The 20,577-nt window shown below is 42.7% G+C and overlaps 1 protein-coding gene across 1 annotated transcript in view; it reads left to right on the top strand.

The window, feature by feature from the left end:
* The window catches only part of SLC16A10 (solute carrier family 16 member 10), a 97,357-nt gene that overhangs the window by 35,437 nt on the left and 41,343 nt on the right, over positions 1-20,577 (top strand). The window lies entirely within an intron of this gene.

The following is a 20,577-nucleotide window of genomic DNA, read 5'->3' as shown; positions in this document are numbered from 1 at the left end:
AATAGAAAAATCACCAGGAAAAGTTCCTAAATGTTCTGATGTTCGGTCTAAGGGGCAAGTAGGAGTCAGAGTCGGAGTGGAGTCCCTTGTCACCACTGGTTTCCCTGGGGTGCTGGGTCTGAGGCTTTGTCCTCCTCCATACTGACTTCTGTGACACTCGGCTCAAGGGGTCCTTTCTCCCCTAAATGCCCTCTGGAAGGTGGTGTCAATGCAAAGGAGACTGTGCATTATGTTACCATCAGGGTGACACTGGCCTAAGTCCCACCCCTCCCCACTTTTCCCCCTTTTAAAATCTCCAAGAAGTGCCAGAGGGGGTCAGTAGCAGCCGGGAAGTTCACCAGGTGGAGGTGGGAGAGGGCCCTGGGCTCCAGTGCCCACCCCAGGCAGTTGTGAGAGGCCACACTGACAGCCAAGCACACACTCTGGGTCCTCAGAGAAAGTCGCTCTAAATCCAGGATGACTTCATCCTAAGAGAAGAGGCAGGGATTCTTGATTAGCAGTGGGCTGGCTTTGAAGATGCCACGAAGTAAGTAAACTTTGGGTGATGGGATTGGCCACAGTAATACAGAGGATCCTGTGCTTTCAGCTCTTCTTTAAATTAGGGCCTTTTATCTGTTTATTCTGAGCCTGATTATTTGGAGTTGGTTGATGGCTGAGAAATGTACTTTTGTACATACAGTTTGAAAAAAACACACACCGTTAAAAGTTTTTTATTTTCTCCAATAGAGTGCTTTTCTTTCATCGAGTCCCTAAAACTTTATTACGGCTTACATTATTGAGTAGTAATAATTTTAGTGTGATCTTTAGTATGTTGTAAAAATAAATTTCTGAAAACATGAAGTAGAAAGTATTCTTTATAGACTTTCTATAGGAAAAACAAATGTTTATAAATTGTTTATCAGCTGTTTGTTTTTCCTACCTCTGCTTTTTCATCAGAGTTCAAGTTCAGTTCACAGCACAGTATCTGGAAATTGTCCTCATTGTTAATTAGTCTGACTTTGAATCATAAGTGCTGATGGCTAAATGGCACAGTTCATTAAAGATAGTCATACTTTGCCCAGGCTGGTATGGCTCAGTTGGATGAGTGTCGTCCCATGCACCCAAAGGTCAGTCAGTGGTTTGAGCAGGCACATGCCCAGGTTTCAGATTTGATTCCCAAATGATGTATCTCTCTCACATCTCCCTCTTTCTAAAAAAATCAATTAAAAATTTTTTTAAAAAAGATAGTCATACTTTAACCTTAGTACTGCTATATTGGGAAGATGAAATAAAATTAGAAAAACATTTTATTAAAATATCTTAAATTGTATTACATAAGATTAATTTAAACCCTGAATTAGTCTTTATTTTTGTTTCAAAATTCATCAGCTAGATCTAAATAGATTGTGAAATCTGCAGACTTATTTTAATTCAAAGATCTTCCTGCTTCTCTAACTAGCCACACTAAAACTCATATTATCAACCTTAAAAGCAGTGTTATTAAATTACAGAGAATTTGTCAGTTCATCTCTAGGGCTTATGGGAGTAGTTTGGGGTCAGCCTTTGTAGAAATGGTAGTATGTTTTGTTAAATGATATATATGGTCATGGAGTGGTTATCGCTTACCTCCCGTGAAATTTCTGGAAAGTAATGTTTTTGAAAACCAGGACACACTTATAGTAAAATGTTAAAATTAAGATGCATTAAAATAACTATGTGACTTGATGAATTTACCAAAAAACCACTCTCTCCAGGTTTTATCTAATTGCCCTTGAAATCCTTTTGCCTCTGGTAAGTTTTTCTAGATGGTCTGAATAAAGGAGTGTAATTTCTTGGATAGTTCTGTGGTTAAGTAATTTCTTACCACTCTCTTCAATCCATATAGCAATAAAAGTTTATATTTATACTGTATATTTGCTGTTAGAATTGCTTTCAATTGCTATATAAGAAATGTAAAGTCTGTTTACTGCTTTACACTCCTGGTGTATTTTTACATAAATAGCACCCTTAATCCTAACTTGGCCAACATGTAGGATGGTGGTATTATTCTCCTCCTCATTGTACAGATGAGGAAACTGAGGCGCAGATTCACTAGATAAAACAGGGGGTACCTGCAGAACCTAGGACGCAGACCTGATCTTTGGACTTCAAACTCCATGTTCCTTGTACTGTTCTATACTGAATACTGTTGTATACTGATTTCCATGATAAATTCTTAGCAAAGACAGGCATGGCAATTAGCAGCTTGAATCCTTAGTGGCTTTATTCAGACACCTGCATGTGCATATTTTATTGTATGTGTTTACATGTAATATTTGTCATAAGTATCAGAATTATAATCCATAGTGCCTTATTTTTAGATTTATAGTTGAGTACCAGTTATTATTATAGTAGGAATTATCTTAAAATCCTAGAATAAGAGATTTTGAAGACTATTCAAAACAGTGTTGCAGATTGGGTATCATCGCTCTCTTTTTTTCTTTCCGTGATGAATAAGGACCCAGTGTGCTGGTGTTTAGCTATAAAGGTGAAGCTGACTTCACCAGGAGTATTTTCTTAGTATTTAGAGGTCCTCTTTGACGCGAACCCTTTAGTTAGCTTGTTCCTGTAATTCACTTATACTTACACTAGTGGCCAATTGCACAAAATTCGTGCATGAGGGGGGGGGGGTATCCCTCAGCCCGGCCTGCACCCTCTCCAATTTGGGACCCTCAGGGGATGTCCGACACTAAACCAGCAGTGGGACATCCCACTCGCAATCTGGGACCACTGGCTCCTGACCGCTCACCTGCCTGCTGGCCTGCTCGCCCCCAACTGCCCCCCCCACCGCCCTGCTTGCCCCCAACAGTGCCCCCCTGTGGCCTGATTGCCCCCAACTGCTCCCCCCGCCAGCCTGATAGCCCCCAACTGCTCCCCCCTGCTGGCCTGCTTGCCCCCAACTGCCCCCCCCTGCCAGCCTGATCGCCCCTAACGGCCTCTGCCTCGGCCCCACCACCATGGCTTTGTCCGGAAGGATGTCCGGAAGGTCTCCTGGTCTAATTAGTATATTACTCTTTTATTAGTATAGATAGTGGCTCCTGAAGGATAGTTGGTAAAACATGCATTCATTTATATTGAAATATATGTAGGAGTGCCGTATTCATACTACTAAGGACAACTGTGCCAGCGATGAAGTGTGCAATTAAAGAAGTTTGCTTACTATATTTCTTTTTGACCTAGATTCACATTAGGCAATCTGTGACTATTTAGGATATTGTAATACATCTGCATAGCACTTTATGCTTTTCAGTGTTTTTATATATTTGCTCCTAACAATAAACCTTTTTAGTGAAATGACATGACTATTATTATATTATAAATGAAGAAATCTGACTTGGAGATAGTATAGCTCTGTGGTTAGCAATATGAATTTTTATATTATTATATAATCTTTTGTGAATGAGACCAGAATCCTGGCTTTACAGCAAGTTAATCTCTCTAAGCCTTGGTATCCTAATCTGTAAAATGGGGGACCTTGTGAGGTTGTGGGAGAGTTTAAATGAGATAAAGAGTAGAAAGTAGGTAATCAATATAGTGGGCAATCAATAAATACTGGGTAGCATTATCATCTTCAGAGGTTATATTACTCATTTATTTAGCTCAACAAAAACTGAGAGCCCCTTCTATGTGCTAGTCACTGCGCTAGGCATCAGGGACATGATGGTGAACTAGACAGATAGGGTCCTTACTCTAATGTAATTTACATTTTAGTGGTAAAATGGTAAAGGAGTCAGTAAGAATTTCATGGAGTGATAAGGGCTTTGAAGGAAGTCAAAGGGGGCAGTATTTGAAAAGGGCATTCTTAGGTTGGGAAATTCTGTTGGAGAAAGTGGCATTTGATCTCAGACTTAAGTGGCCACCGCCACAAGAAGGTTGATGAGCCTTGGCTGGGTAGCCCAATTGGTTAGAGCAGTGGTCGGCAAACTGCGGCTCATGAGCCACATGCGGCTCTTTGGCCCCTTGAGTTTTTAGCAAAGGCCAGCTTAGAAGTACCCTAATTAAGTTAATAACAATGTACCTACCTATATAGTTTAAGTTGAAAAAATTTGGCTCTCAAAAGAAATTTCAGCCGAAACCGGTTTGGCTCAGTGGATAAAGCGTCAGCCTTCGGACTGAAGGGTCCCGGGTTTGATTCCGGTCAAGGGCATGTACCTTGGTTTCGGGCACATCCCCAGTAGGGGGTGTGCAAGAGGCAGCTGATCGATGTTTCTCTCTCATCGATGTTTCTAACTCTCTACCCCTCTCTCTTCCTCTCTGTAAAAAATCAATAAAATATATTAAAAAAAACAAATATATATATATATATATATATATATATATATATATATATATTAAAAAAAAGAAATTTCAATCGTTGTACTGTTGATATTTGGCTCTGATACTTGACTAATGAGTTTGCAGACCACTGGGTTAGAGCATCGTCCAATACTCTTAGGTTGCGGGTTCAATCCCAGTCAGGGCACATAAACCAATGAATGCATAAATAAGTGGAACAACAAATTGATGTGCCTCTCTCTCTCTCTCTCTCTCTCTCTCTCCCTCTCCCTCTCTCCCTCCCCCCTCCCTCCTTCTCTCCCTCTCTCAAATAAATTTTTTTTTAAAAGGTCTGGCGGAATAGCCTTCCAGGAGGAGGAAAATGCCAGTGCAAAGTCTGAGAGGCAGGATGAGAGTGGCACAGAATAGGAAGACATTGTCCTGGGTGGAGAGAGGCGGGGGTGGGGGGTGGGGATGGGGTGGGCGGGGTGGGGGGGGCGGCGGGAAGAGGGTGGATTGTGTAAGATTTGTAGGCCAGGGTTTCTTTCAAGTGTGAGATTTTGAGCAGGGGAGGGATACGTCCAACTTTGGGGAAGCACTAGGCAAGGTGTTATGAAGAAAACAAAGGTATAGGCAAAACATTTCTTCCTTCCTGTAGTTTATAGTCTTTGGTGTCATAAAGCTAGTGCCTGGCAGATTAGCAGTTAGAGCACTGCAGTGTTTCTGCTGGCATGCTCCCAATCTGATAATGGACGCTATTTGTCATGTATGCTCCCAGCAGTCATCTCTGAAGTGACATTATGGTTCTTGTTATCTATCAATGAATCGCTCTAACAGTCTAAAGGGCATGGAGGATGGAGGCAGAGTTGGGGGGCAGGGAGGAAAAAGAGGCTATTTCTGAACACTGGATACAAAACAGGGATTAGGAAGTAGGGGAGTGAAGGGGAAATGCAAGATCCTGTTGTGCACAGAGATGTGGCTCCTTAAGGTGGCATGGGCTGGGTCATGTCTCTCCCAGGTTGCTGAATCTAGGCTGTCCAACCCCAGATGCCACCTCGGCTTTGTAGCTTGAGACTGTTTATTGGCAACTTTTCTCATATCCACTAAGGGCAAAGGGGGCAGCGATACCCTTGTGTTTTCTTCTCCAAATAGGGTTCCAGTCCCTTGGCAGTCTGTTTCTTTGGATCATCCCATCAGTTTAATCAATTAACATTCTAATAATGATATATAATTATTATCATAGCTAACATTTATTTAATGCTTACTGAGAGCTAGTTACAAGCTCCTTTATCTACTTACTAGAGGCCCGGTGCACGAAATTCGTGCACGGAGGGGGGTTGTCCCTCAGCCCAGCCTGTACCCTCTCCAATATGGAACCCCTCAAGGGATGTCCGACTGTCCTAAACGGGCAGTCGGACATCCCTCTCACAATCCAGGACTGCTGGCTCCCAACTGCTTGCCTGCCTGCCTTCCTGATTGCCCCTAACCGCTCTGCCTGCCAGCCTGATCACCCCCTAACCACTCTGCTGCCAGCCTGTTTGCCCCCAACTTCCCTCCTCTGCCGGCCTGGTCACCCCTAACTTCCCTCTCCTGCAGGGCTGATCACCTCCAACTGCCCTCCCTTGTAGGCCTGGTCCTTCTCAACTGCCCTCCCTTGCAGGCCGGGTGCCTCCCAACTGCCCTCTCCTGCTGGCCATCTTGTGGTGGCCATCTTGTGTCCACATGGGAGCAGGATCTTTGACCACATGGGGGCAGCTATATTGTGTGTTGCAGTGATAATCAATCTGCATATTACTCTTTTATTAGATAGGATAGAGGCCTGGTACAGGGTTGGGGGCCAGCTGGTTTGCCCTGAAGGGTGTCCCAGATCAGGTGGGGGTTCCCTTGGGGCGTGGGGTGGCCTGAGCAAGGGGCCTGTGGTGGTTTGCAGGCCAGCCACGCCCCCTGGCAACCCAAGCATGGAGGCCCTGGTATCTGGAATTTATTTTCCTTCTACAATTGAAACTTTGTAGCCTGGAGCGGAGCCAAGCCTGGGGCTCCCTCCGAGGCTGGCAGCCATTTCTGTTGGGGTTATAATTGAAACTTTGTAGCTTAAGCAGGTGGGCCCCGCCAGGGTGTGCGGAAAGCTTTGCTTCCCCTGTTGCCGGCGGCAACGCTGGCCTGCTCTCTCAAGCTCCATTCTGCCGCCATATGTTTGAATTTGTTTACCTTCTATAATTGAAACTTTGTAGCTTGAGTGGAGGCTTGGGCCTGGCAAGGGCAGGCAGAAAGCTTGGCTTCCTCTGTTACCTAGGAAACCTTGCTCTCTGTGGCTGTAGCCATCTTGGTTTGGGTTAATTTGCATGCTCGCTCTGATTGGATGGTGGGCGTGGCTTGTGGGCATGGCTTGTGGGTATGTCAGAGGTATGGTCAATTTGCATATTTGTTATTATTAGGTAGGATTCTACTAATCCTAAACCCTCTGAGGCAGACACTACTATCCTTTCCATTTTACTTTGGGGAAAACGAGGCCCAGAGAGGTTAATTAATCTGCTTGTGGTCCCAGAGCAGGTCAGTGAAGCCAATGCTCAAACCATGCTTAACGCTAGACTGAAGAATATGTCCTTACTTGGTTATTTATGGGCTGATAAGAAAGGGTTGGAGTGTTGGTCTTTTATTGAAGCAAGTAGACTAGCTGATCAAGACAATACCAGTTAGTTTTAAGAAGAAATATAGAAGTTCTATAGCACCATGCTATAAACCTTTCTGTCCTGAAGTGTTCCACTGTACACCAGTAAGTGAAATGCATTAAGGGAGGCTATTTATTGAGGCTATTTATTGTGTTGTCCCTTATAGAAAGTGGCTTATTGCCCAACTGTCATGGCTCAGTGGTTGAGCTTCGACCTATGAACCAGAAGGCCACAGTTTAAGTCCCGGTCAGGGCATATGCCTGGGCTGCAGGCTCGATCCCCAGTGGGGGCGTGCAGGAGGCAGCCAATCAATGAGTCCCTTTCATCTTTGATGTTTCTCTCTCTCTCTATCTCTCCCTTCCCCTCTGAACTCAATAAAAATATACTAAAAAAAAAAAAAAAGAAAGAAAGAAAAGAAAGTGGCTTACCAGTTACAGATTGTGGTTATTACCTCTTTAGTGGTTTTCTATTGTAAAACAATATAATATTATTATTAACAAAATTAATAAGTCAAGAAAAATTTTATCCCCAAATTAACTGTTTTTATTTTTTCACATTCACTTCCAGTTCTTGTGTTTATTTGTGTATAATTTGTACACACTTATAGGATGTCCATTAATTTTTCATTTAACATGATGTGATATGTAATGAGCTTTAAAGTTAAGCAGTAAGTTTATCCAGTGAAAAGGAAAAGATTGCAATATGAAAAGGCTGCAAGGCATTGGTAATCGATTGGGGTGATGTCTACCAGGCAGCCACGTCAGATTGGGAGCTGGCCTTGGAAGGAGCAGCTGTGTGTTTGGACCTTGGAAACTCTTCATCTTTCCATGTAGTCTGTCAGGCTTCCAAGGAAGTCAGGGGGAAATGGAAAAATACAGTGATTTGGAACCGATGTGAAACTAACAAGCTGCTGGAGTTCAGTGTTGCAAAAGAGGAAAAACAGTCCCTACCTGATATGGTACTTTAAGAGGGTAAAGCTTTAGGGAATGGGCTGTGCATCATTGTCAGAATTATCCATAGTGGTTATAAAAGCAGTTTTATCAGACTGGAAGAACAAAATGCTTGACAAATACTATTTTAGTGATAACACTGTTATCCTGTATTTAAGTTGAGTTTAATTCAAAGTGGCTTTTAAGTTCCTAATTTGTGTAACTATAGACTAGCCACGTGGTATTCAAAGGCCTCCTTGATCTAACTCCAAACACCCTAAGGAAGTGATGGCACATTCAAGATCTTTACTGATAGCTCCCCCATCCAAATTACCCTTTTCTCTTGTGCAGCCAGATGTGACAAGAGGTAAGTTGAGTGAAAGGCAACAGGGACAAAGTAGAAATCCTGTTAAATCAGTTTGGAAAAGGCCCAAGACAATTGATAGAGACACTTGTTTCCTCTTTTCTCCTTTATAAAATAAGTAAAATTCAATGTAATTTTTTTTTTTTTTTTTGGCTTTGACACATAGATGATCTGATCGAGTTCATCTTACACAGCAAATCTCTAAGAACATAGTTTACACAAACTAGAATTCCAAAATCAGGTTTTATGTTAAGTTCAGGCCATTACACTTTAAATTAAGGACACCTACATTTGAGGTATGAGCTGGAATATTTAATTACGAGACACATCATTATATCAGAACATTTGTTTGCTTTAAGACGCTTCTTTGTGTGTGCTCTAAGACTTTCCCCCCTTACCTTCGTCATAACAAAATGTGAGACAGATGTTGGTGCTGGAACGTATATATAGGTCAGGGGAGACGTGCTCTAAATGAAATGCCACCACAGTGGAGTCAGCACGGTGACAGTGATATTTCCAGGGGGGCGGACCTCCTGTTAAGTTCATGTAAAGGCTTTCTTCTCTGCCACGGAAACTTGTTTTTGTGACAGTCTTCAGTGAACCCGTTTGGTCTCACTTGTGGCTTCCTTTGTGTTCACACATAAATAGTACCTGGAAAGAAGCATCTTTCCCTAAGATGATATTTTTTGGAGGGGCCTCTACCATTTTGGGGGAGTGCTTCAGTTGAGTAACCACTGTGTCTCAGCTCCGGGCATCCTGTTGTGTGTGTGGCGTTGCCGGTGGCCTGGTACACATTACATCTGCCCTCAAGGGAGGCTGCAGCCTTGCCAGGCAGAGAGGCCACTCGTGTTTGCTCCTGCTGTTTGCTGGGTGCCTCTGTTTCTGAGAACGCACATCCTCCCCGGGCCCCAGACCCAAGTTCCATGGCCTGCATCCATGCTCCCACTTGCCCATCCCTGTTCTGATGGAATGCACTAGGATAGAGTAGCTTTTTCCCACAAGGATAATCTGTTGTGTCTTTCCTTCCTTCTTTCTTTCTCCCTCCCTCCCTCCCTCCCTCCCTCCCTCCCTCCCTCCCTCCCTCCCTCCCTCCCTCCCTCCCTCCCTCCCTCTTTCTTTCTTTCTTTCTTTCTTTCTTTCTTTCTTTCTTTCTTTCTTTCTTTCTTTCTTTCTTTCTTTCTTTCATTAATCCTCACCCAAGGGTATATTTTCCATTGATTTTTAGAGAGTGGAAGGGAGGGGGAGAGACAGAGAGAGAGAGAAATATCGATGTGAGCGAGACACATCGATTGGTTGCCTCCTGCACATGCTCTGACTGGCGCCGGGGATTGAGCCCACAACCAAGGTACGTGCCCTTGACTGGAATCAAACCCAAGACCCTTCAGTTCATGGGCCAATGCTCTACCTACTGAGCCAAATCGGCTAGGGCATATCTGTTTTTTAAATAGGCAGTAATGTATAGTAGATAAGAGCATAATTTAAACTTCCTGTGTTTGAATCCTGGATGGGTTACTGACTAGCTGGTCAAGTTACTTAATCTTTCTGTGGTTTGGTTTCCTTAGGTAAAAAGGGGATATTAATAACTCCCTCCTTATAGGGTTGTTATGATGATTAAATGAATTAATATTTACATTAACTAATTAGTATAAACACTTAGAACTATATCTAGCATATGGTAAACATTATATAAGCATAAAGTAAACAAATACTTCTTTCTAATTATAAAAGTAATACACTAACATTGTAGAAAACTTGGAGAATTCAGAAAAATATTGCTTAGCAAGGTCGGAAGGAATAAAAAGATGGGCAGTCAAGATAGCTGGTTGACAACCCCTAGCCTGGTTGTCTTAGTTATCATGATGTTCACTTATTTTTCCAGTTCCTAGATCTTACTCCCACCCTGGATACATCCATGAATTTGGTATATTTGAGGAATCTTCAGTGAGCTGGCCTTGAACCAGCATTCTACCAACTTGCTCTGTGGCCTTTTAGAGAATTAATCCTTGTGAGCCTCAGGTTTCCTACCGTTAAAATAGAGTCAGTATTCCCGGTCTGGCAGGGGTGCTGCCAGGATTAAATGGCCATGGAAAGCCCTTGGTCCTGTGCCTGGCCGTGCTGGTTGGATGTTCTTCTCCCTTGGTTCCTTCCCAGCTCTCCTGGCAGTGCTGGAGCTGGTGTAAAGAGAAGGTCTCTGGTTGCCTCAGGAAGGAGGATTCGGGAGAGTTATATGGTTTGACTTAAATCCTCAAAAGCTGTTTTCATATATAAACAAAGTGAGCATACTTTCTCCATCTCACCCATGCTTTTTACCAAGTTTAGCTGAAGATTTATAGTATCCATCAGGGTCACAGATGTGACCTCTGAGATGCTTTTTCCTTTTTCCTTTCCTCTTTCTTTTACTGTGAAATGTAACCTATGTACAGAAAATGCAAAAACACATCTGTATAGTGTGAAGAAACAGCACATTGCCAGCCCAGCCTGCTTTAAAAGTACGCATGGAGTTCTACATATCTTACATCTAACAACTGTTAGAATATGCTCTCAACAAATAAACCTTCGCAACAACAAAATTAGGAAATATGTAAAGTTATGTGTTGTTTTTTTTAAAAGAATTTTTAAATGATTTCAGAGAAGGAGGGAGAGAGAGCGAGCCCCCAACCTGGGCATGATTTGATTCCCACCATGACTTCCCTGTTCATAGGTTGATGCTCAACCATTGAGCCATGCTGGCCAGGCTAAAGTTATGCTGTAAAGAAATTGAGAATTAGCCCTGGCCAGGTGGCTCCGTTGGTTGGAGTGTCATTCCTGTGCGGGTACAGGAGGCTACCAATCCATGTTTCTCCGCCTCACAAAATCAATCTCTCTCTCTCTCTCTCTCTCTCTCTCTCTCTCTCTCTCTCTCTCTCTCCCCCCCCCCTCTCCCTTTCTCTCTCGCTAAAATCAATTCAAGCATATCCTCGGGTGAGGATTAAAAAATAGAAAGAGTAATGTGAATTTTCTAATGCTGCCAAATGTTTCTCTCCATGTGCAATGGCTGTGATTATCATGCTAATTGGTGAGTGCCATCAGAACCATGAAGTGGAACAGGAAGAAAAGCAAGAAAAGGAATGAATACTCACCTCTACTTGGAAGTGAAACTTCATTATGCAGGCATCCACGGCAGTCAGGCTGTGTTACAGAAAGACTTGCTAAGTTAGTTTTTCTCTTACCTGAGTGCTTCTGCTGCTCAAGTCCTCTGCACGCACTCGAGTCCTCTGTGGTGCCAGTTGGGAGTTTGGCAGTGGCACAGCCACAACTTCACGGCCTTTAGATGAGATCCCTTTGTTTTTAGGGTATAGGACAGCAGATGTGGAAATGGACTTCTTTGAGCTCCGTGAGTCTCTCACGGTGTCGGTGCTGGAATAAGATTTGTTGTGAGAGTGCACCTGTGCCCTGCGGGGCTCCCTCGGTGGGTCTCTAAGGGAGTGCTGCTGGTCACGTCACCCCCATCTTTAGGCCTTGGCTGATCATCCACCTAGCTTTTCACTGTTACACTTTCAATAGATACCTGTTATTTGAATTTGATTTTGAGATTGAATAGAATGGCAGAGATAAATATGATTTAGCTAAGACAAATCTTTTTTTTTTCCCCCCTTTCGTGGCATGGCAAGAAGGTCAAGATTTCTAGAACATAGAACAGAGTAAAAGATGACTGGTTTTGGTATCTTTTCTTTTAAGCTATTTTTTCCTGTTATTCATCAACTCAGCTTGTCTTAATAAACTCTTTTATGTAAAAGCTGATCCAGGCCCAATATCGTCTGTTGGGGAGGAATGCAAGTGAGAGCTTTGGCTTGCAACCCAGCCTGAAAATGCAGTCGATGGCTTATGTTGGCAGTTTAAATGTTATCTCTTAATTTTCTGCTATTCAGTAGTAAGTAACTCCCTGGCAGAATTACTTGTTGCCAGGAATGCTGATCTGAGAGTCTTTGTTTCGTTAGCCCTAAGGATGGAGATAGAAATCTACCTGTTAGGTTGAAACTTATTTGTGCAGGTTGATGCTTTCCTGAAATATCAGGGCTTGTTTGAACAGAGCAGTTGTAGGAGGAGGTGCTCCAGGGTGTCTCCAGAGTTGTGCGATAGTTGTCCACAGACATCGGCTGCTCCTGGCGGGTGGTGTGTAGTGGTGGAAACTTGGTCTCCAGACTGCCTGGCTTCCCTTCCTCCACTTTGTATCTTTGTGGCCTTGGGCAAGTTGTTGAACCATTCTTTGCCTCAGTTTCCTCCTCTATAAGGATAATAAGAGTACTTCAATCAGGGTTGTTTAAGGATTAAAGTAGTAATACATACAAAGCATACTTAAACAGTGCCTGGTACATAGGAAGCACCTAATAAATGTTACTTAGCACAAAACTCTGTAGGAAACATATAGAAAGTTCTGTGCTGGGCTACAGAAGAGGCTATGGTTTGAGATTAACCAGAAATTTTACCTTGGAATTTTCCTAGACTAAGTTACTTGTACTCAGATAAACCCCTTTGAATGGCGTAGACCAAGTATGTCACACTCGTGGCCTGTGGGCCACATGCAGCCCACAACAAATATTTTTGCAGCCCAGCCAATATAACGGTATGTAAGAAGCGTTTTAATAAAAATTTAATAACTTAATTTTTACAATATCCTATTATACGTAATCTTCTATATATATATAAAAGGCTAATATGCTGTGTCCTACCATCCGACTGGTCACTATGACATGCACTGACCACCACGGGGCAGACACTCAACACAGGAGCTGCTGTGATGCGCATTGGCCATTTATAGAGAAACGGTGCCGCGGACCTGGTGCCCAAAAAGCAACACTCGGCTTCCCCCAAGTGGGACACAGGCCCTGCCACCATCCTGGAGCCACAGTCCACCAAATCGCAGCCACTGCCGAGACCCCATGGGGCAAAATGCGACTCACAGCCCAGCCCAGCCTGGAAACAGTGGCTACGGGCACTAGGTAATGACATCATGTAGCAACGCCCGGCTTCCTCTCCCTAGCGACTACCCTCCTTGGAGTTTCTTCAGCCTAGGAACACAACTTGCTTTAGAGCCAGGTGCAAACATTTCACACTTTAACCAAATGTCTATGAAGCATTTTCCGTGCTTCATCTCATTTGATCCTCACAGAAGTCCTAGAGTAAGTAGATAGGAGACTCGGTGGAATCCTATTTTCTTTTCATTAGCTGGAAATGGAGATTTAGAAAGTTTAGAAACTTGACCCGACTGAAAAGAAGTAAGAAATGGTGGACCCTGAAAATGACTTCAGGTTTTCTCATTGCATAGAATATAGTCAAACACTGCTGATGTTAAATATTTTACCCTTTGTTCTCCCTGTGTGATCTACAATAATAATCTGCTTTATTATGTTGATATTTACTGCTGTGTTGCTGACAATTACCTGAAGGAGAAGTTGGGGTGCTTCACTGGGTTGGAAAAAGTTTAGCTACATCAGAAAGCAGGTCTTGCCGAAACCGGTTTGGCTCAGTGGATAGAGTGTCGGCCTTCGGACTGAAAGGTCCCAGGTTCGATTCCGGTCAAGGGCATGTACCTTGGCTGCGGGCATATCCTCAGTAGGGGGTGTGCAGGAGGCAGCTGGTCAATGTTTCTCTCTCATCGATGTTTCTAACTCTCTATCCCTCTCCCTTCCTCTCTGTAAAAAATCAATAAAATATATATTAATAAAAAAGAACAAACATTTAGAAAAAAAAAAAGAAAGCAGGTCTAATTAAGCAGGCTTATTCTATATCTGTAAAAGGCTAAATTGACTCGTGCATGCGTGATACATATTAAGCTCTTGCTGGTGCCAGTCGCACACGTGTGTTTCGATCTGTCATTGTCGATCTTTTTTTTTTTTTTTAATTTCTTTATTGATGAAGGTATCACATATTTGTCCTCGTCCCCCCATTCCCATCCCACACCCCTCCCCACACATGCCCCCACCCCCCTGTTGTCCTTAACCGCTGGTTAGGCTCATATGCCTGCACGCAAGTCCTTTGGTTGGTCTCCCCCTTTACCCCCACCCTTCCCTACCCTCCCCCTGAGGCCCGACAGTCTGATCCATGCCTCCTTGTTTCTGGGTCTGATCTTGTTCATCAGTCTATGTTGTTCATTATTTCCCCTAGATGAGTGAGATCATGTGCTATTAGAAATACACTTATAAGAGCCGAAAATGAGACAAGCAATAATGGTTATGGTGACAGGCAAATGAATCAGTGTGTAGTGAGTTTCTTTCTGGGCCAACAGTTCTTTTGAGATCCAATTTCAATGTCCAACAGTTCCTTATGTGTACATGTCAGCACTGACATTTCAGTTCTGGATGGTGGACAAAGGGTGGTAATGCAGGTCCGACTCTGTCCGGTTTGGTCCTGGGCAATCTGCAGTGATGCACAGCTGCTAACTGCTAGTATGGGAAGGCCACATCAGCGTCTTCCGTCTCTGGACTGCTTCTCTTCTGTCTTCATGGCTGGAGTAGTCCTGTCGATTCCTCTCTTGCTGGAATCCACATGGTCTCGGAGTTGTTTTCTGAAAATATACAAACATATTCTCGACCAAAGGTTAATAAAGGAATATTTTCTATAAATTTGACTGGGGATCCTTTTTCAATTTTTGCCCAAATGATTTTCCTCTGGCTTGTTTTGTCACCTTGTGTGTTTTTCATGGGTGTCTTGCTTTTAGCCTTACAATTAATTTTCTAACGTATTAATTTTCTAGATGTAATTTACTTACAGGATATTTTTCCTTACATGATATTCCTCTACTATCCCCTCCTTTTTTGATTTAAATGTTAGGAGGCTTTTGAAAATTTTATAATGTATTCTTGGTGGCTTTTAAATTTTAATTTTTTGCACTATAATATAGCTGTTTTAGGTTCATTATATGGTGCACACTTTTATCATGAGATGAAGTACCAATAAAAATTTTAGTTGACTCTTTAGGAACACCTTTTTGTCTGGTACAATTAATTTTTCTAGAATATTCACTTGTTTCAACTAGCCAATTTAAATTTGTCTGAAAACTTGACTACTATTTTACTGTCAAATTTATTACTCTAACAATAATCTTGTTTTACCCTGTAAATATTGGTGGAAGGGATTATTTGCCTTCTTGAGTAGGTCCTGAGCATTCCTGGTGGTAGGCTGGATTTAGATATCGTAAACCCCCTTCCCCACACCATGGGTACAGGGCAACTCAAACAATTCTTGTTGGAGTGAGAGGGCAGCTGCTGTCGGCCAAGTCTCTGTCGGTCACCTGGGTCCTGATCTGAGCTGGGCATGGGAAGCACAAAGCAGCCATGGGGTCAGGAGACCTCCCTCAGAAGGGGCTAGGATTCAGGCCCCTGCAATGTTGGGGGGGTGAGGGTCTGTGCCCCACCTCTGTTGATCCCCAAATTCTCTCCTGATGGCCCCTCTGCGACTGTGCCTGTCTTAGGTTGTTCCTTCCTTGAGGAATCTTACCCGTCATTGACTAACCAGCCATCCTCCGGGGCCAAGCAGGGTGATGTGAGGTTCAGTTTTGTCTCCTTGGTAGCCTATGTCATTGTCGATCTTGAATTTGGTTGACACTTCTATTAAAGAGAAAGGGAGAATAGCAATATTAAAATATTTCTTCCAATTAATTTCCTTTCAATGTGCACAAATCCGTCCACCGGGCCACTAATTATTAATAATAAACTACAATGTTCGCTAATGACTGATTACTATAATCATGTTGCATTCATTTTCCCTTACACACAGGCGCACCATTTCTCTCCGCTAATATTAGCAGCGAATATTTTAGCAGCCAATTGCCACATCATGTCTTGTACTGACTTGTTTAGTGTGAGCATCAGGAAATATTTCGCTTTCGGAGAACAAGAAAAATAGGTTTATTTGTGTTACACTTATTAATTTGTGCAGTTATTCAGTGTCTGGTAAGTTAATGTTCAAGAAAAAATATTAATTTTTATTAAAATGTTCTATTATTTTATGTTAATAACTAGAGGTCCCATGCACGAAATTTGTGCATGGGGGTGGGAGTGTCCCTCAGCCCAGCCTGCACCCTCTCCAATCTGGGACCCCTCAAGGGATGTCCGACTGCCCGTTTAGGCCCAATCCCGGTAGGGATTGGGCCTAAACGGGCAGTCGGACATCCCTCTCACAATCCAGGACTGCTGGCTCCCAACTGCTCACCTGCCTGCCTTCTTGATTGTCCCTAACCGCTTCTGCCTGCCAGCCTGATCACCCCCTAACCACTCCCCTGAAAGCCTGATTGATGCCTAACTGCTCCCCTGCCAGGCTGATTGCCCCTAATTGCCCTCCCCTGCAGGCCTGGTCAGCCCTAACTGCCCTCCCCTGCAGTCCTGGTCATCCCTAACTGCCCTCCCCTACAGGCCTGGTCCCCCACAACTGCCCTTCCCTGCAGGCCCAGTCGCCCCCAACTTCCCTCCTCTGCCAGCCTGATCACCCCTAACTGCCCTTCCCTGCAGGCTTGATCACTCCCAATTGCCCTCCTTTGCAGGCCTGGTCCCTCCCAACTGCCCTCCCCTGCTGGCCATCTTGTGTCCACATGGGAGCAGCCATCTTGTGTGTTCCAGTGATGGTCAATTTGCATATTACTCTTTTATTAGATAGGATTACTCATTTATTTCAGCCCTTTGTATTCAGCATGTCTCTATAGAAATAAACCTACGTTTCTATGAAAATTGAAGCTTTTGTTTTTTTTGTGGCCCACATAAACTTATACCTTGTTTATTTGGCCTGTGTTAGCCTTTGAGTTTGACATGCTTGGAGTAGACAGTGCTTTCTCTCCTCTTGCAGGGGATGGGATAGTATAAGCCGTCCAGAATGATGTTTAGCACTCTAAGCTCTGTGAGGTATTAATATTCCTTTTTACTTTTTAAATAACACATGCTGCTATTAAGTATTAAATGGCAACATAAAGCTTTATGATTTAAATCACTTTTAAATTCTTCAAGATCTCACAAAGGACTTTTTTGAAATACATGTCTTTCTCCACTTAGGCTGGCTTGATATTTACCTTCGTTGGCAGAACTGATACTGCTTGGCGAAGCCGTCTGTTCAGAGTCAGGACCCTTTTTCTCTGGTTTACTCTGTAGCAATTACTTTAACCCTCCATTTCCCGTTCACATTGCAGATATTCTCATTGTTAAAGGAAGGTTAGTTGTCTTTATGTTTTCAAGGACTGGATGTTCTGGCTGGGTTCATTGAAATAGATTTCTAGCTCAGACAAAACTACCATATTTTCCGGCGTATAAGACGACCCCCAACTTTTCCAGTTAAAATATAGAGTTTGGGATATACCTGCCCTATAAGATGACACCCGGTGTATAAGACGACCCCCGACTTTTGAGAAGATTTTCCTGGGTTAAAAAGTTGTCTTATACGCCAGAAAATATGGTAGTTACAAGCATAGGATTTTTTTTTCTTTCTTTGCTTTAAAAAATATTTTTATTGACTTCAGAGAGAAAAGGAGAGGGAGAGAGAGATAGAAGCATCAATGATGAGAGAGAATCATTGATCCGCTGCCTCCTGCACGCCCCCTACTGGGGATTGAGCTCACAAACCAGGCATGTGCCCTGAAGAGGAATCAAACCGTGACCTCTTGGTTCTTAGTTGACGCTCAACCACTGAGCCATGCAGCTGGGCTGTTTCCAGTTTTTTACTGTTACAAACAGCGCTTCAGTGAACATTCTTATTCATGTCTCCTTGTGTACATGTGTGAAGTTTCTCTGGAGTACATACCTGGAAGTGGAAGTGGTAGAATGTGAGGTTTGCACATCTTTGGCTTTTCCTTGATGTTACCAAATTGCTGTATGCATAAGAGTTTCCATTTCCCCATAGCCTCACTAAAATTTGTTAAGGTCAGATTTCTTAATTTTTGCCAAATTATGGTGATTAATTCTATTAATTTGCATTTTTCTGATTACTAATGAGCACCTTTGTAAATGTCAGTTGGCCATTGGGTTTTCTCTTCTGTCTCTTTCCTCCCAACTCTTTTGCCCATGCTTCTGTTGGGTTGTCTTTTCCTTCTTGATTTATAGGCTCTCTTTATAAATGCAAGCTGGTAATAATTTGCTAGTTATATGCCCTGCAATGATCTCCTTTTCTTTGGATCATCTCTTTTTGCTTTGGTCCTAGGGTCTTCTGAGGCATAGAAGTTGTAAATTTTAATGAGGTTAGATCTCATCCATATTTTCCTTCATGGTTTGTACATATGTCTTGAAAAACCTTTTCTATCACGAGGTCAAGGTCAAGATATTCTTTATTTTAAGATCCATTTTTTCACATTTAGCTTTGTAATCTGTAATCTGGAGTAAAAAATTTTCTTCATCGGCCCAGCTGGCATGACTCAGGTGATTGAGCATTGACCTATGAACCAGGAGGTCATGGTTCGATTTCCGGTCAGAGCACATGCCTGGTTTGTGGGCTCCATCCCCAGTGTGGGGCATGCAGGAGGCAGCAGATCAATGATTCTCTCTCATCATTGATTTTTATATCTCTTTCTCCCTCTCCTTCCTCTCTGAAATCAATAAAAAAAATTTTTCATCATCTATTGAATGTTTTATTTCAATGACTATTTTTTCATATCTAGGATTTCTAATGAATACTCTTTTTTATGCACTTGAACTTGATTTTTTTTCTTATTTGTTTCACAATTTCTTGTTCTATTTTTAAATAAAAATTTATTTCTCTGAACATTCTAAACATACTCATTTTGGTGTGGTAGTCAAACTAGTCTATAGAATTAATTTCATATGGAGTGACTGCATTTGCTAATTGGTGATTTTGTTGGTTGTCTTTCTTAGCATTGGATTTGCTTAGTTTTTGGAATTTGAGTTTACAGGGTCATTCTGAGTGGCAGGTATATTTTGTTTGTTTGATTCTCTCCTTCCTCACCCTCCCTACCTAACAGTTTGCACTTTCTTCTACTTGACTCCTTGAATTCCAAGTTTGGAACCAGACCTGTTAAGTTTCATGCTTCATATTAACACTGAAAATCTCAGATTCAGCAAGGGAACCAGTGGGTACCTTGTTTTCAGGACCAGGTCATGAGGCTGAGTCTGTTTCCCCCACCTGCCCCGAGAGGCTCGAAGTGTTCTAAATCTGAAGTTGGTGAGTAGTAATTGAGTTTCCGTGCAACCCTCTCTCACCTCCAGCCTCCTTTCACAAGGTGTTGGGGAGTTTTAGCTCTGGCCCCAGTTCATCAGCTTGGCTCTCTTCTGGTTCACAGGAAACACTTTTAGTCCTCTTTCAATTGCCAGTGCCTGCTTCCAGACCTGGACCCCAGAACTCAGGCCCCACCTAGCGCATCCCATTTTGCAGCTAGTCTGTAGCTCATGACTAGGTCTTTATTGTGTTTTTAAAAATACTCTTAACTGTATTGCTACTTTGTGTTTGGAACAGCAGACGATGCATGGAAGTGTGAATTCACTGTGTCATCTTGAGTGATATCAACATCAGCCCGGCTGGTATGGCTCAGTGGTTGAGCATTGACCTATGAGCCAGGAGGTCACTGGTTCGATTCCCAGTCAGGGCACATGCCTGGGTTGCGGGTTCCATCCCCAGTTGGGGGCAGGCAAGAGGCAGCCGATTCATCATTGATTCTCTGTCATCATTGATGTTTCCATCCCTCTCTCCCTCTCCCTTCTTCTCTCTGAAATAAATAATATATATATATATGTATGTGTATGTGTGTGTGTGTGTGTGTGTGTGTGTGTGTGTGTGTGTGTGTGTATATATATATATATATATATATATATATATATATATATATATGGCATGGTGCTTGCCTGTGGGTACTCATGGTGGATGTTTTTAAATGAAGGACTCTTGGGTATATCTTCTTATTCCTGTTTACACCTTGAATGTTTAGTTTGAATCCCACTAAAGTTGCATAACCTTGGCAAGTTGCTTAACATCTCTAATCCTTTCCTTGCAGGGCTGCCTAAAGATCTAAGACAGTTCTGTGCAGGTCCTTATCATGGATTAGAAGGCATTCCAGAAAGATTAGTTCTCTCCTGCATCTGTCCCCACCCCACCCTCGTCAGTGATTAATGATTTCCCTGGCAGAGCAAACAATTTTTCTGCAATTGTTGGATATTGAGTTCTATATATGTCAATAGGTTAAGATGGTTGATAGTGTCATCCAGACTTGTATATTTTATTGATTTTTTTGGGGGGGGGTGTGTCTTGTTCTATTAATTACTGAGAGAGCTGTGCTAAAATATACAACTACAGTTGTGGATTTGTCTAGTTCTCCCTGTAGTTCTCTGTTTTATTTCGTGTGTTTGTTTTTTATGACATTATTTTTTGTTGCTGTTGA

This window comes from Cnephaeus nilssonii (genome assembly GCF_951640355.1).
Source record: "Cnephaeus nilssonii genome assembly, chromosome: 9".
Taxonomy (NCBI): domain Eukaryota; kingdom Metazoa; phylum Chordata; class Mammalia; order Chiroptera; family Vespertilionidae; genus Cnephaeus; species Cnephaeus nilssonii.
This window is presented reverse-complemented; position numbering and strand designations above follow the sequence as displayed.